This window comes from Neovison vison, chromosome 2, assembly GCF_020171115.1.
Source record: "Neovison vison isolate M4711 chromosome 2, ASM_NN_V1, whole genome shotgun sequence".
Classification (NCBI taxonomy): domain Eukaryota; kingdom Metazoa; phylum Chordata; class Mammalia; order Carnivora; family Mustelidae; genus Neogale; species Neogale vison.
In genome coordinates this window covers 212,570,714-212,585,254 of record NC_058092.1, presented here as the reverse complement: position 1 = coordinate 212,585,254, position 14,541 = coordinate 212,570,714, and the positions used below count along the sequence as shown (strand labels likewise).

General features: G+C 50.2%; 1 long non-coding RNA gene across 1 annotated transcript; it reads right to left on the bottom strand.

Moving 5' to 3' along the window:
* Nucleotides 1-3,516: 3,516 nt before the first annotated feature.
* On the bottom strand, nt 3,517-7,063 carry LOC122898994. Its single transcript, XR_006383078.1, has 3 exons — nt 6,901-7,063; nt 5,251-5,349; nt 3,517-4,487 (listed from the first exon to the last, which is right to left on the bottom strand). It is a non-coding gene; the product is annotated as an uncharacterized LOC122898994 (long non-coding RNA).
* Between the last annotated feature and the right edge of the window lie 7,478 nt (nt 7,064-14,541).

The following is a 14,541-nucleotide window of genomic DNA, read 5'->3' as shown; positions in this document are numbered from 1 at the left end:
TCCATGTTTCTTTCCCCCTCTTTTTTTTCTCCCTTGCCGTGACCTGCCTTGCTCTGGTCTGTCTATCTCTCCCTATCTGTGTGTGTTCCTCCACCTGTCTCGGCTCTCTTTCTTGAGAGACCAGGGATTCTAGAACATTTCCAGCTATAACTGTCCAGGGCACACTCTTAAGAAAGGAAAACTGGCAGGGGGTCCTGGAAGGACCCCACCTTAAGGATGCCCCACTTCCCCTTCTTGTTGACATCCTAAGGAAGGACCAGGGGGAAGGGGACTGGGTCAGTTTAGCATAATGCACCTCCCTCCCCAGCTCCTCCCCCACCCGGGGCTCTCTCACACTCAAAACCCTCTCACAAAGACACACTCTCTCTCACACACGCCCCCACGTGCCAGACAAACTTGCACCTCACACGCAGATATGAGCGTGCGCAGGCACAGACACACACAGACGCAGATGCACACTCACACACAGATGCGTACGCACACACACATACACACGCAGAGATCCCACAGGCGCCCAAAAGCACAGGGCAATGATTAATGTCCCCTCAGAAAAAGAAATTATATCGAATAAATTAAACTACTGTGGCAGCAAATTGAAAAATAAGGATGTAAATGAGGTTTGAATACTTAATATCGAAGACAAGGGGGGGAACAAAAAGGGATCGCTGGGTCCCCTGAGAAGGGAGAGGATGTTCCCTCCTGCTCCCCAATTCAACTCTGGCTCCTGTCCAGACACGTCAGAACTGGGGGCTGTGGTAGTATGGGGGGCTTCAGTCAGCACAGGAGATCCTCTCTCTAGTGGCCACCACAGAGAAGGTCCCAGAGCCTCTAGAAAGACTCAGAGATGGAGGATGAAGAGGAGGAAGTTTAACCGCCTGGCAGCATCTCAGAACTCACCCCTGACAGGCCCCAGCACACACGTGGGTACTTGCTTCCAGATCCAACACATGCCCCTCTGAAGGCTCATCCTGGCTTATGTGGTGACCCCACTGTCCCTCTCCCAGAACCCCCGCCCACCCCAAGATACCCAAATACATTTGATCCCATACGCCTTGCTCAGCCCTCAACTCAACCCCAAAGCCGCACACATTCTCAGAACTCACCTGCCTCCTCATCCCCCCAATATGTTCTAACCGCTCCCCCCACACCCTGACCACACCACAGACATTCTTCCCGCCAACACCCCAGTATTCAATGGGCAGAGTCCTACCCTCGCCAAACACCCCAAACATACACCTGCACACACACGGGTTCACACACACAAACACAGACTCTTTTCCTTGGAGCACATCGTGACACACCCCTGTCACACACATATCTCTCTCTCACACACGCACACACGGACGGTAGTCCCATTCCCGGGCCTCAGTCCTCTCGGAAATTGGGGGAAGGAAAGGAGGCAGGTTTGGAAGAGGCTTCTCTTTCTCCCTAGGCTTTAAAGGAGTCCTCCCTACATACACTACACTACACACACACACACACACACACACACCCCACACACCACACACCACAGCACTTCCAGCCAGCCTCCATCTTTCGGTTTCTCTCTGCCTCCCCCTCTGGTGCTGTCTCAGTTTCCCTCATTTCGCCTGTCAGCTGCTTTCTCCCTGTCGCCTTTGTCTCGGACACCCCAACATATCCCTGCCCCCTCCTCCTCGCCGGGCCCTGCCCACCCCCCACCCTGCGGCGCCCCGCCCCTCCCCCTCCTCCGCGGCTCTCGCTGTCGTCTCTGTTCATATATATTTAGTATTTATTTACAAGGCTGGGTTTTTTCCCTGGGCGGGAAGCCAGCCGTGCACAGAAATCCTTAAGATGCTATAAAGCTGGTGAGGTATAAAATGGAAAGTGGTTAGTGCGCTGTTTGGAGATATCTCACCGGCGGCCGGGGGCCCGCGCCGCCCAGCCGCCCGCTGTAAATCTCCCGGAGTTTAGCGCGCTTGTTTGGATCCGGGAGGGGAGGGACCGGCCGCGAGGGCGGAGGGGGGGGGGGCTGGCGGGACGGGGCGCCCCGCCGGCCCCCCGCCCCGGCCGGCCGGGGACCCCTCAACAGCGGCCGTCACTCCCCCCTGAAATGGACGTGGGGTGAGGGGGGCTGGGAAGACGCCTTTTGGGAAACAGAGCACCTCGGCTGTGTCTCTTCTGAACTTCGCCAAATCCCCAAGGGGGACCGAAAGAAAAGGAGTGAAAACCAAGAGCCCAGGGGGCTCCCATCCGTGCGCAGGGACAGAGACCTTACAGTACTCCCCACGTGTGAACCTTCTTCCTCGCAAGTCCCCAAGCGCTGGTGGTCTCCGGAGGGAGCAGGCGCGCCCCCCACCACCCCCGCTCCCAGAGTTTAGGGCAGGGACCCAGGGTTCCTCCCAGCGGGGCTGGAGGCTCTCACACAAGTTACTTCACTCCCCGGAGCTACAGGGGCCTCTCCCTGGTGGGATCATAACAGCTCGTACTCCAAGGGCTGAGTGAGGAGTAAATCAATGAGTGCCGGTGAAGGATTGAGCACAGTGCCTGGTACACAGGAGATGTTCAGCGCGGGCTGACTCTGTGCCAATCTGCCCAGCACTTTGTTCACCCATGTGTTTCTTAGTTGCTCATTTACTCGTTTGTTTTGTCAACTATTCCCGGCATCCATCCACTCAACCATTCAGCGGCTTTAAGCTGTGTGGTTCTCAGCTCTGCAGTGAGGAATTCTGTAGAAGGCAACTGACCTCCCAGGGGAGCTCCAGTCCGGAGGGGGCGCTAAGATCTAAACCAAGAGGGTAAAAGAACCACTTCTGGATTAAGTGGCATTTGCAGGACAGGCCTTACCCCAGCCATCAGCATGACATCCCTGTCCACAGTCAGCAGTCCCCAGGGGAGCCCTTTGACTTCTTGTGGTCTGAGTTAAAGGAGTGAAGGAGCAACTAGACTGTGACTCCCCAGAGGGCAGGCCTCATCCCCCACTCATCCCGGGCCCCCCACCCCCAGCAGAGCCTGGAGCTAGCTTTAAGGAGCGTTCTGTCAGTTAAGTGCCCTTTGATTGATGAGTTGGGGAGGCTGAACTCTGCCACACTCCCCTCTTGCTTTGGAGGGATGACACACCTGTCATGCAGCCTGCACACACATGTCCCAGCTCACCGGGACACATGTCAGGAGGGCCGGGAGTAATGGCAGGGAATTCTTAGGTGGTCACTGCCCAGAACTGGAGGCTCAGAGGAGCCAGATTTGTGTCACATAGCCATGCCCAAGCTGCTTCTTCCGTATTGGTTCATTCATTCACTCGTTCATTCATTTATTCAACAAGTGGTAAAGAGAGCGTCTCCTGGGCCATGGGTTGAGGACAACTCGAATGAATATGACTAAGTCCTGGCTCTCAAGAGGTTTATAGGTCAGCACAGCTGTAGGGCAAACATACTAGAAATGACAGTATCAAGAAAATTATGCCAAGAGCCGGGAAAGCTGTAGAGGGGACTGGAAGTTTCCCAGGGAAGAGAAATCACTGCTGCTGGTGGTGAATAACAATGATAATAATAATAAGAAGAACAGAATCTAGCAGGCACCTTGCTAAGCATTTTACAGGAAGCATTCAGAAGATGACTTTACTTGGATCGGGTCTTACAGAAGATTAAGGCATTGATGGGCAGAGATGAGCTGGGTGTTGGGCAGTGCTGCCATTTCAGAAGGACAGCATCGCAGACAGAAGAAGAGCATGAACCAGGGCACAGAGGTGGGGAGTTGCTTGGTGGGGAGTGTGCAGGGGAAGCATCCAGTGGCCAATCTGGCTGGTAAGTATGGGCATGAAGGAGAGGACTGCAAAGTCTTGGCGAGAGGGGTAGGAAGGGGCCAGATCACAATGGGCCATGAATATCAGAGTCAGGAGTTTGTACTTTATTTAGTAGGCAGTAGGGGAGCCATTGAGGGTTTTTGAGCAGGGGGCGACACGATTAGAGCTGTGCTTTAGGAAAATGTATCTGGCAGCGGTGTGTAGAGCAAGCAGAGACGTGGGACTTGAGGAGCTGTGCAGGGAGGCAGATGCCGCACCTGGTGACTGGCACGGCGTGGGTCTTGTTGGGTGAATTGGAGAGGCCTGGGGGAGCTGTGATAAGGGCCTTCCCACAGGACAGCGGTGATGGTGAGGCAAAGATGGGTGCCAAAGAAATCAGGAAACGTCTGTGAACTGGTACACTAACTGAAGGTAAAGATGAGGACAGGGGAAGGGCTGGAGGCTCCAAGGTCTCTGCGAGGTTGAATGGGTGGGGGACATGGCAGTCATTGAAGCAGGGACTCACAGGTTGTTGCCGGCTTCAGGAGAGACACGAGAGTCTGCTTGTCCAAGTGTCAGGCTTGCGCTGCTGGGGTTGTGGGCTTGGATCTCAAGAGAAGCTTGGAATTAGAGATCAGTGCTTCCACTGCCTGCAGGAAGGTGACGGCCGAAAGTTTCCGAGTGGTAGAGGACTCCTGACAGACTGGAGAGAACAGGCGGGAGCTGGAGTTGGAGCTTTGTGCTGTGGCTACATTTAGGGGAGAGCGTCGGGGACAAAAGAGACAGAGAAGGAGGGTTAGAGACACTGTGGGTGTAGGGTGGGGGGGGTGCAGTGGGCAAGGCAGCCAAGAGATGTGGGAGTTTCCCTCAGCGGCCCACTGCTCAAACTAAGGCCCCAGACTTGAGGGTTTCCCCGGAGGCCCTCTTACCCCTCTTCCGGATGGAGCAAACAGAAGTGGGAATCAATGCAGGGGAAAGCAGGAGCTGATGAGAACAATTGCTCTCTGCCTTGGGATTCCTGAGACCCTCAGAGCTCAGCACACTCAGGGGCTATTAGGTTCATGCTGATGATTTGGCTACAAACCACCCAGCCAGGCTGGTGGCACCCTTGTCTTGTCATCCCCTGGACAGGTTTGACCATCCTCTTCCTCGGCACTGGAGATCACCCTGGTCCGCAGCTGGCTCCCTCTGTCTTGGGCCCTGCTCCAGCCCCTGGGCTGGTGACGCCCAGGTCCCCCAGCATCCCCAGAACTGTGGGGTTTAGGAAGTAGGGGGGATATGGCCCAGAACCTCGTTTCCCATTGAGGAGGAGCAAGGCGTGGGAGGTGGTGCGGGCCCCCACCCTCCCGGAGGGGACCCGCAGTCCTAAATGCCCCCGCGCCTTCTCCATATTGTGGGAAAAGCTGCTGCATCCATCACTGTCAGGCGCCGAGTTTGAATAAATTTGAATGCACTGAGCCGTGGGCTGCAGTTTCTATAATATCACTTTCCAGTTTGAATATTTCACTTACTTTTTTTTTTGAATTTCTTTTTATCCAACAGTTTCTCCTCCTTTTCATCTCCCCCCACTGCAGCCACTGGATGTAGAAAGGACAGTGTCTTGAGAGTGTCTGAGATGGGAAGAAACCAGGCCTTTGGCACCTTTGGCATCTCTGTCCTCCCTCCTGCCACCCCCACCCAGCACATGTGCTCCCTGGGCTGGGAGCTCCATCCCCCCCCACCCCCGTCTGTGTAGGTGGGGATTCAGCACTTGGAGAATAAGCCACCCTGAAACTCCAACCCTTGCATATGGGCAGACCACGTATGCCAGGGTCCTGCTTCTTTCCTACGGGGGATTGAGGCCCTCACCTATGGATGCTCATCACACACACACACACACACACACACACACACACACACCTTCTGATATAGTAACTTGTACCTAAAGGTTAATGGCAGATTGCAATTTCCCACTAGGAAGCTAGCTCCTAAGTCCCTCCAGCCACTGTCCTGCCCTCCCCCATAAATGAGGACTCCCAATTACAGATGCCCCCTCCATCTCCCTGTACCTCTTCACTCTCCATCCATCAGTATGGTATCAATACCGCCAGCCTTCTGGACAGGGGTTGCTGGGAGGGAGCACTCCAGAGAACCACCCTTGGCTCCTGGCCAGAAGCCCCATGATTTTCTAGACTATGGTTAGTGCCATCCCCACTTCTCACCCAGAGCTCAGGGACCAGGAGGGATTGGGGTGCACACAGGGAAAGCGAGCATCCTGGAACAAAATGACTCAGAACTGCATTGGAGAATGGGTCCAAATAGGGATGGGGAGGTGAGCAGGTTGAGAAGGGTTCTGGGGACCCTCTGAGCCTGTATTTTTCTTTAGTGGCATCTGGTCACACTGCCCTTTGGACCATATATAAGGTACCCCGGCTACATAGATAATCTCGAGAGGGCAGTGACCATTCAGGAGGCTCGGTGATACTGACATCGATGAGGACATTCTGCTTTATGGGGCACACTAATTGGCTCGAGGGCCACTGAGTGCCCCAATCATCTAAAAAGGACCCACACTGACCATATGTGGATCCCTGCACCTCCAAGGAGTCATCCAGACCATCTCCCAAGGAGACATTATTCATAGAGCACATGCCACTCGTCCCTGCCAGAAAGGGTACAATCCTTTGGCTCCTTCTCCTCCCCCAACAATGCCCACATCTGCCACACAGTAGGTATGTATGGGGGTGGGGTGTGAGGGGAAGCAGGAAGCATAAAGTCTCAGTGAATCTGTGACTTTTAGAGGTGATGCTGCAGAACCCCACTCTGTGCCTGGTCCTATGTGCTCATAGTTAGTGAAACAAGGCAGGAGACAGGAAGAAATGGTTGGATTTGGGGCACTCAGTATGTGATTGGGGAGGTGAAATTATCGTTAAGAGTAATATTTATTTCTACTTCACACCATGCAATGGTCAAAAGGGCTTTGAGCAGATTTAGGACACGCACATACACACACACACGCAGGGATCAAAACAGTTTACAAAAAGAAAGGACAATCAGAAACTATTTAAAGGCAGGAGAAAGATAAACGGATGAAGAATCTGGTCAGGGAAGTGTCTGCAGTTAGCGTGGCCATCACAGGATGAGGGCCCAGGCTGTAATTGTCCACCTCTCAAGGGGCTCACCTGTATGGGTTCAGGTAGTCAGGGAAGGCTTTCTGGAGGAGGCGGAACCAGTCCGGGGACTTGACAGATGGCAGAACAAACCGGAGCGGTATTCCAGCGGTGGGACTGGAGTGAGGAAAGTCAAAGAAAAGGAGCTGAACGCATAGCAAACGTTGGGTCAGGGAGGGGTTGGCAATGAAAGTGGTGAGTTTGAGGAACAGTGAGCAGGTGGCAGAGAGACAATATGTCCGGGGACAGTAAAGAGATGAGAGTCCCTTTGGGCCATTGATAGAGAGGAGATGGGGTGGTCACTGTGCTGGGAACACTTAGGAGGTACCCCAGACAAGCTTGGCCTCACCCTAGTATCTCCTAATTCTAATACAAGCCCCTCAGCACCCTCTTCCTACAGCCCCTCTTCCCCTTCTGCCCCCCATGAGCTCAAACTCAGCACCCAGCAAAGACAGCCCTCACCAGGGGAGGGTTAGCCACACCAAACAGGCCTCCCCCTAAGAAGGAGGCACATATCCCTACAAGGGCAGAAGCCTCCCCCCTCCCCCAGTGTGCCCTGGCTGGCCCTGTGGCGGGAGGGGTGCGGTGTGAAGGGAGAGGCTCTCCTGCTGCACCATGACAGATGATTGACTCGAAACAATATCTAAGGCGATCAGGATAAAGTGCTGGCCATTTCAAGGCTCAGCAGAATTCAGATTCTAATTAGACTTCTCACCACATTCCAAATAAAAATGGTTCCCCTGGTATCCTCTTTGCCTATCAGGTGTCTCTCCCTGATCGCTGGAACAAAACGCATAAAGAAAGTGATTAAAGCCATAACAAAGGCATAAAATTGGAATTATCGCTGCCACCACATCTGGGAGCATGGAGTGTCACCACACCGCCCCCTCCTCCCCAAACCTGCACACACAGAGAAATGCTGTCCCACCCCAGCTCCTGGCTGGGCACCCTGCACTGACTGCCCGCAGATGGGTGAAGAGGTAGGGGGATGAGGGTTCAGGGGGAGGGATAGGACTGATGCGGGGGCAGGAGGTCCGAGGAACCGGGGATTGGAGATCAGGAGGCAAGTAAAGTGGGCAAATGAGGGGCTCCAGGCCTGGGGAGAAAGGGGTGTGTGGTCTAAGGAGTGAGGGATGGGCAGACAATGGCCGCTGTCTCTAGTGTCTAAATACTTGTCAGTGGGGTAGGTCCTCGGGGCTCTTGCCTTGATGACCTCCCCACCCCCAGGACATACATGCTTGTTGGCACACACATGTAATCAGGGCTTACAAGCTGCTATAAATTGTTTCATGCCCTCCATGTAGTGTCCATCTCTCTTGGGAGACACCACAAGTCCCCCCACTGCCCCACTGCCCAGGCCACCAGACCCAGGGCCGGTATTCAGTTCCCTTTCCCTGCCTGCTTCCAACAGGGGGCACTCGCCTAGAGAGACCAGTAGGTCCCCATCCATCCCTAACATGTGTGTGCATGGCCAGCACCCAATCCAGAGACCCCAGTCCCCCGGACTGCACATTTGCACACATGCACACACACACGTGTGTCCCATGCCTATAACAATCCCCTCCCACAGTGCCCCCTATGCTGGGAATACAGCTGAGGCGCCCCCTCTCGGCGGGGCCCTGGCCTCTCTGGCTCTTTTGCCTCCCCTGCTGCCGCCCCCGTGTGCCCCTCACAGCTAGCCTGGTACCTGGTACTACCGGGCAGCCTTGTTCCCTGCGTGGGGTGGGTAGGCAGGCGGGAGGTCCAGAGGAGGGTGAGGGAGTGGGAGCGGGGCTCTGAGCGGGGACGATATAAAATTAAAAGGTAAAAAGCAGGAACGCAAATGGAGGGTGCTTTCAGCTTTCACATTATTAATGACTCTTCAAAAAATCGGCGAGTTTTCCAATCTTCTCTGAGAAGCGCTTGAAGGAGCTCACAGATGAAACTGACCTTCAAAATGTTCTTTGGTCTTTAGTTAAGAAATTCGCTCGCCATTATGGCATCATTAGGGAAACAAGGATAAAATTACTCCATGGTTAATGACCTATAGTATCTCCCCACCAAAATTTGTTTCAGATCTAATAAAACTGTGCTTAACACACTCGGATGAGTTATGAGGACTGTTCTGCAGGGTATTAAAATGTGGAAAATAGATTTTCCGAAGCTGGGGGGACTGGACTTTTTGAATCAGATAGCAGAATGGAATTTTCTGGGCAATAAATTCTTCCATGTCTCAATTTCATCTCGCGCTCTCTCTCTCCTGCCTGCCTCTGCCCCTCTCTCTCCCTCACTCTCTCTCTCTCTCTCTCCCCCACTCTCTCTCTGTCTCCCTCTCTCTGTCTTTCATCTTTCCCTAAAATACTGAAGCAACACAGAAACGCTTCAAATTTGAAGCCTACGTAAACTTTGAAAAAAGCAGAGTGACAGAGGCCGTCTGTGTGGGGCAGGGGGAGCCCGCATGTGTGTGTTTGTGGCTATGTTTGTGGCTCCTGCCTGCCCAACAAGAGTGGAAGCAACTCTCCGTCACCGCACCCACGGCCCCTGTACACACCCAAGGTGGGGGTGACACCCTCCATTTCTCTCTCGCCAGCCAAGCTGCCAGATCTCACCCCCTGCACCAAAATCACAGGGCACACCCATGCTACTAACCCTTCCTAGCATCGCCCCCACCTGGGGCCACTGTACACACCAATGCCAGGAGTCCACCTATGAGAACACAACTGCCCTGTCCACTCCAGACCTCTTGGTGATGGGAAGGGGGTTGCACGGGCCTCATGAAGGGTCAGAACTGCCCTTTTTTGCACATGTGCGTGCCCATCAGCACATGCTAGCCCTCTTCATGGGACACACCCAGATGCCCCAGCCAGGCAGGCTGGCGGCTGAGACCCGAACCCCGGCCCAAGCACTGGCCGAAGGTTTTCGGGGGCTGGATACTGCCGCGGAGAGAGGTGGCTGGCGAGGTAATGGCATTTTGCTCTCTTTAAACTTTAATCTTTCCTATTAATTCCCTGCAACTGGAGAATGTGTGAGAGTTAATGTTCCGTGAACGTGTTTCGCACTCGGCAGTCTCTTCGAGCTAATTACCTTCAGGTGCTAAATGGAGGGAAATTGCAATCCATTTGGATGTGAAAAAATTTCGCCTTCCCGTCCCCTGTGAGACATCCTTTTTCCTGAGTGCTGCAGAAAGAATGCTCTCTGGGTGGGAGTTTTTTTCCTAATGTTTTTTTTCTTCGGCCCTCTCCCCCGCCCCCTTTCTCCAAGAGTCTGGGTTGTGCGGGACAGTGGAGGTTGGAGACTGGAGGAGGCCTGGGCCTGGGCACAAGGTCTAAGTCTGGGATGGAGGCCAGGTGGGGAGAGACTTACAAGCAGGGGAGATGCCCAGGTTGGGAAACCGTCCCCTGCACCTTGGAGGCCTTGGAGTGGAAGTGTATTTACACGCTTAATAACACGCTTATTACCAGTGTTTCTCAGCTGCTAGGTTTTGAATACAGATATAATAGAATTTTACAAGCCACATAAAAGCTGTCCTTCTCCTGGACCCTGAACTGGGGTGTCTGGTAGGGCGGAGGACAGGGAATGGCGAATGGAGACAAGAAGGGAGCTCGAGGAGGGAGAGAATGTAAATGGGTCAGAGAACTGGACAGAGAAAAAAGGGGGACGGAGTGGGAAGGAGATGGGTCTCCAGATGGGGCTGCGCGAGGGCCAGTGAGGGGAGATGGGCGGGACCTCCATCTGTGTCCCAGAGAACTGGCACCCACGATAAAGGCATGAAGGCCGAGAAGGTCGGGCCAGGAAAGCGAGCTCTTGAAGCATCTTGTGTCTCCACAGAGCCTGCCCACCTTAGTGACACACCCACCCCGCCAGCCCCATCCTGATCTCTGATCTCAGACCTCCAGTGCATCCAGGCCTCACAAAAAGGACACATCTAATTACACGTCCTCCCTCTACCCTGATTCCAATCCACCAGCCTTTGCAAACCCCATTCCTTAGCCCCGGTTGGACCAGGCAGCAGCCCAGATGTAATCTTTTGCTTCCACCCAGCAGGGAACAGTTGGATTTGAAACACAAAGGACAGAGTCCCTACCCCCAAGTGAGTGGCACTCCACTTGAAAGAGGATGTGGACCCCCATGAAGGGCCTGGGTTTTACCCTCCACCTGGAATTCTCTCTCAGACCTCACCTGTGTTTTACTTGTGAGGGAAAAGCTGTTCTATCTAACACTGAAGAGCCTTCTTGGGGACAATATATTGGGAAAATACTGGAATGGCTTGGGTTTACTTATTTGACAAGAGTTTATTCTGAGAGAGTTTCAAATATATATATTTTTAAATCCATATACCTATTAGCTGGTTTCAACAACTAAATACATAGAGCCGATCCTATTTTTTCCATCCGCCAGGACTGTTGGGACACAGACATCAAATCAGCTCACCCGCAAATATTTTAATATGCATTTCTAAAAGCTAAGGACTCTTTTAACATTACCCCAGTAGCATCGTCTCACTTAAATAAAAAATGAGCTATAATTCCTTCCTCTCATCAGAGTAAGGAATAATTGAATAAGGAATAATTCCTTATTCAAATTTCCCTGAATTGGTTTCTAATCCAGGCCCACACACTGGATGTGGTCAATGTGGCTTTTAGTCTTCTTTTATTCCATAGATTACACTTTCTTCCCCTTTCTTGCAATTTATTGAAGAAATTGTGGGCCATTTGTCCTACAGAATTGCCCTCCTCATTCCAGGATTTTGCTGAGGGCACCCCTGTGGTATCATTTAACATGTTTCTCTGTCCTTTGAAATTGGTAGATTCCAGAATCACTTGGTTTCAGATTTGATTTTTTGGCAAGAATATTTCAGGGGTGGCATGAAATTCCTATTGCATCACATCAGGACCACATAATTTCTCATCGCTTTTCTTTTTATAATATTAAGATTAATCAGCAGGTTCGGTTGCTGTCGGCTGGATCTATCCATTACAAAGTTCTTCAGCTTTTTCCCCTCCATCAGCTTTTCACTTAATGGTTTTAACAGCCGTTTACTATCATTGACTAGATCCATTATTTCATTAGGTGCCTCTGTATTTGTTTTGAAACTGTTTCTTTTCTTCCAGCTTTTTATTTTGAGGTACTTTAAACTGTCCAGCCAAGTTCACTGTTGCAATGAATGCTCATAGACTCCGACCCAGAAGAGCAATTGGTAACTGTTTCCACACTGGGTTAAACCATCTCTCCCTTTCTCTTTCTGAAACCCTTGTGTGTTAGCGGTTGACCTGAATGGCATTTCATCCCAAAAGACTTCCGCAGTTATCTTTAAGACCAGGGATATCCGTCTGTACTGAACAGTGTGACGATCACTTTCAGGTACTTTTAAATGTTGCCTCATTTATGAGTTCATATGCAAAACCCTTCAATTGTCTCGGTCATGCTCTTTATAACTGCCCCTCCCTCACCCCAGGCTTCCTGTCATCTGATCCACTAAAGGATATATACCAAACCCTCCACTTTGGCCTCAAATCCTAGATCCCCTTGGGTCCCTCCCACTTACAGAATGAGTTAGAGAGAAATCCCAAGGGCATATCAGTGGTATTTGGTATTTTTGAATCTTGTGGAGGACTTAGCTCTTTACCAGCCTGGTGTTGGTACCCCTGCCTTGTTTTGGGAAATTCTGGTTAACAGTTTCTTCTCACCCCCGAAACTTCCAGAATCCAAATACTTAAAGTTTATAATAAACAAGTACCTAAATCGTGCAACAAGTATAAGCTGTACCTGAGAAAAACATCTTTTCCTAGCAGTGCCCTGTGGTTGTTCTACTATCCCCAGCCCAGGCAGGTGCAAGACAAAGCAATGCAGCCAGACCAGGGAGCTGCCCCTCCACTCCTCACGACTGAGGAACCTCTCTTGGCTGGACCCGCCTGGACAGGATCAGGCAGGACCGCCCCAGCCAGCTGATAAGCAAATCTCCTTGTTGGGATTTTTCCTTTTATCAATAAGTAATATCCCACTTTATCCTTATTAGTGCTTTTGCTCTTACACTCTTGTTTGATATCAATGTTGCTAGCCCACATTCCTTCTGGTTAATATTTGCCTAGCACATCTTGTTTTATATCTTCATTTTCAATCTTTTTCTGTGACCTTATATTTTAGGCAAGTCTTTTGTGAACATCCTATGCCTGGATTTTTTAAAAACCCAAATTGAAAGTCTCCTTTAATGGGAAAATTTGATATGTCTACCTTTATTATGATTAATGCATTTGGACTTCTACCATCTCTGTGTTTTCTGTTTTGATTTTTTTTTTGCGTTCCCTCTTCTATACCTTCTATAATATTGATGAGTTTTCCTTATTCTGTTTTTTTTTTTTTCTTTTTTACTGGTTTGGAAGTTAAGCATTCTATTTCCAGACAAATAGAGTTATTCTTAATTTTTAAAACATGCATATGTTGGGGCACCTGTGTGGCTCAGTGGGTAAAGCCTCTGCCTTCATTCAGCTCAGGTCATGATCTCAGGGTCCTGGGATCGAGCCCCGCGTCGGGCTCTCTGTTCAGCGGGGAGCCTGCTTCACCTTCTCTCTCTGCCTGCCTCTCTGCCTGCTTGTGATCTCTCTCTCTGTGCCAAATAAATAAATAAAATCTTTTAAAAAAATGCATATGTTACTTAAAGACTAATGTTAATGTGTATTTCTGTTCTCTTGTTAAACAACAGAAGGATCTTAAAATGTTAAATCAATCTCTTCCATTTTTCATGTAATTTATTGATTAGTATTTTAGTTCCACCATATTTTTATACTCTTTCAAAAAGTTATTAATATGAATTATTGTTGTCAAGATTTACCTACATATTTACCAATTTCTTTGCTTGCAATGGTTTCTGTTAGCCTAATTCTTCCTTTTGGGTTCAATTTCCTTCTCACTGAAGTCTTTTAGAAATTCTTCTAGCAAGGATCTATGAATAGTAACCTCTTTCATTTTTATCTGAAATTGTCTTTATTTCACCCTCTCTGTGTTGAATGATAATTACCTGGGGTATAGTTTTCTAAGTTGACAGTTATTTCCTTTAGCATTCTGAGGCTGTAATTATTTCTCTTCTGGTTCCTATCACTCCTAATGAGAAGCTTGCTGCCTTTCTGATTGTCTTTATGCTGGTAGCTTTTAAGATTTTTTTATCTTTGATGTTCTGCAGAATCACTAATGTTTTTAGGTGTAAATTTTCATTTATTCTGCTGGAAATCTAGTTGTGTTCCTTCTTACTGGGAATTTTTTTTTTTTTTTTTTTTTTTGGCATTCAATACTGGTCAATTTGCCACCTTTGAATCTTTATATTTTGCTACTCTCCTTTTTCTCTCTGTTTTCTTCTTCTGGAATTTCTAGTATCTCTATTGGGCCTTCTCATTTTATTTCTCATTTCTTAACTTCTCCTTCATATTTTCCATTACTTTTTTTTTTTTAAGATTTTATTTATTTATTTGAGAGAGAATGAGTGAGAGAGAGCATGAGAGAGGAGAAGGTTGGAGAGAGAAGCAGACTCCCTAAGGAGCTGGGAGCCCGATGCGGGACTCGATCCTGGAAGTCTGGGATCATGACCTGAGCTGAAGGCAGGAGCTCAACCAACTGAGCCACCCAGGTATCCCAATATTTTCCATTACTTTAACTTTGTGAGGGTACTTTCCAATTTGCCTT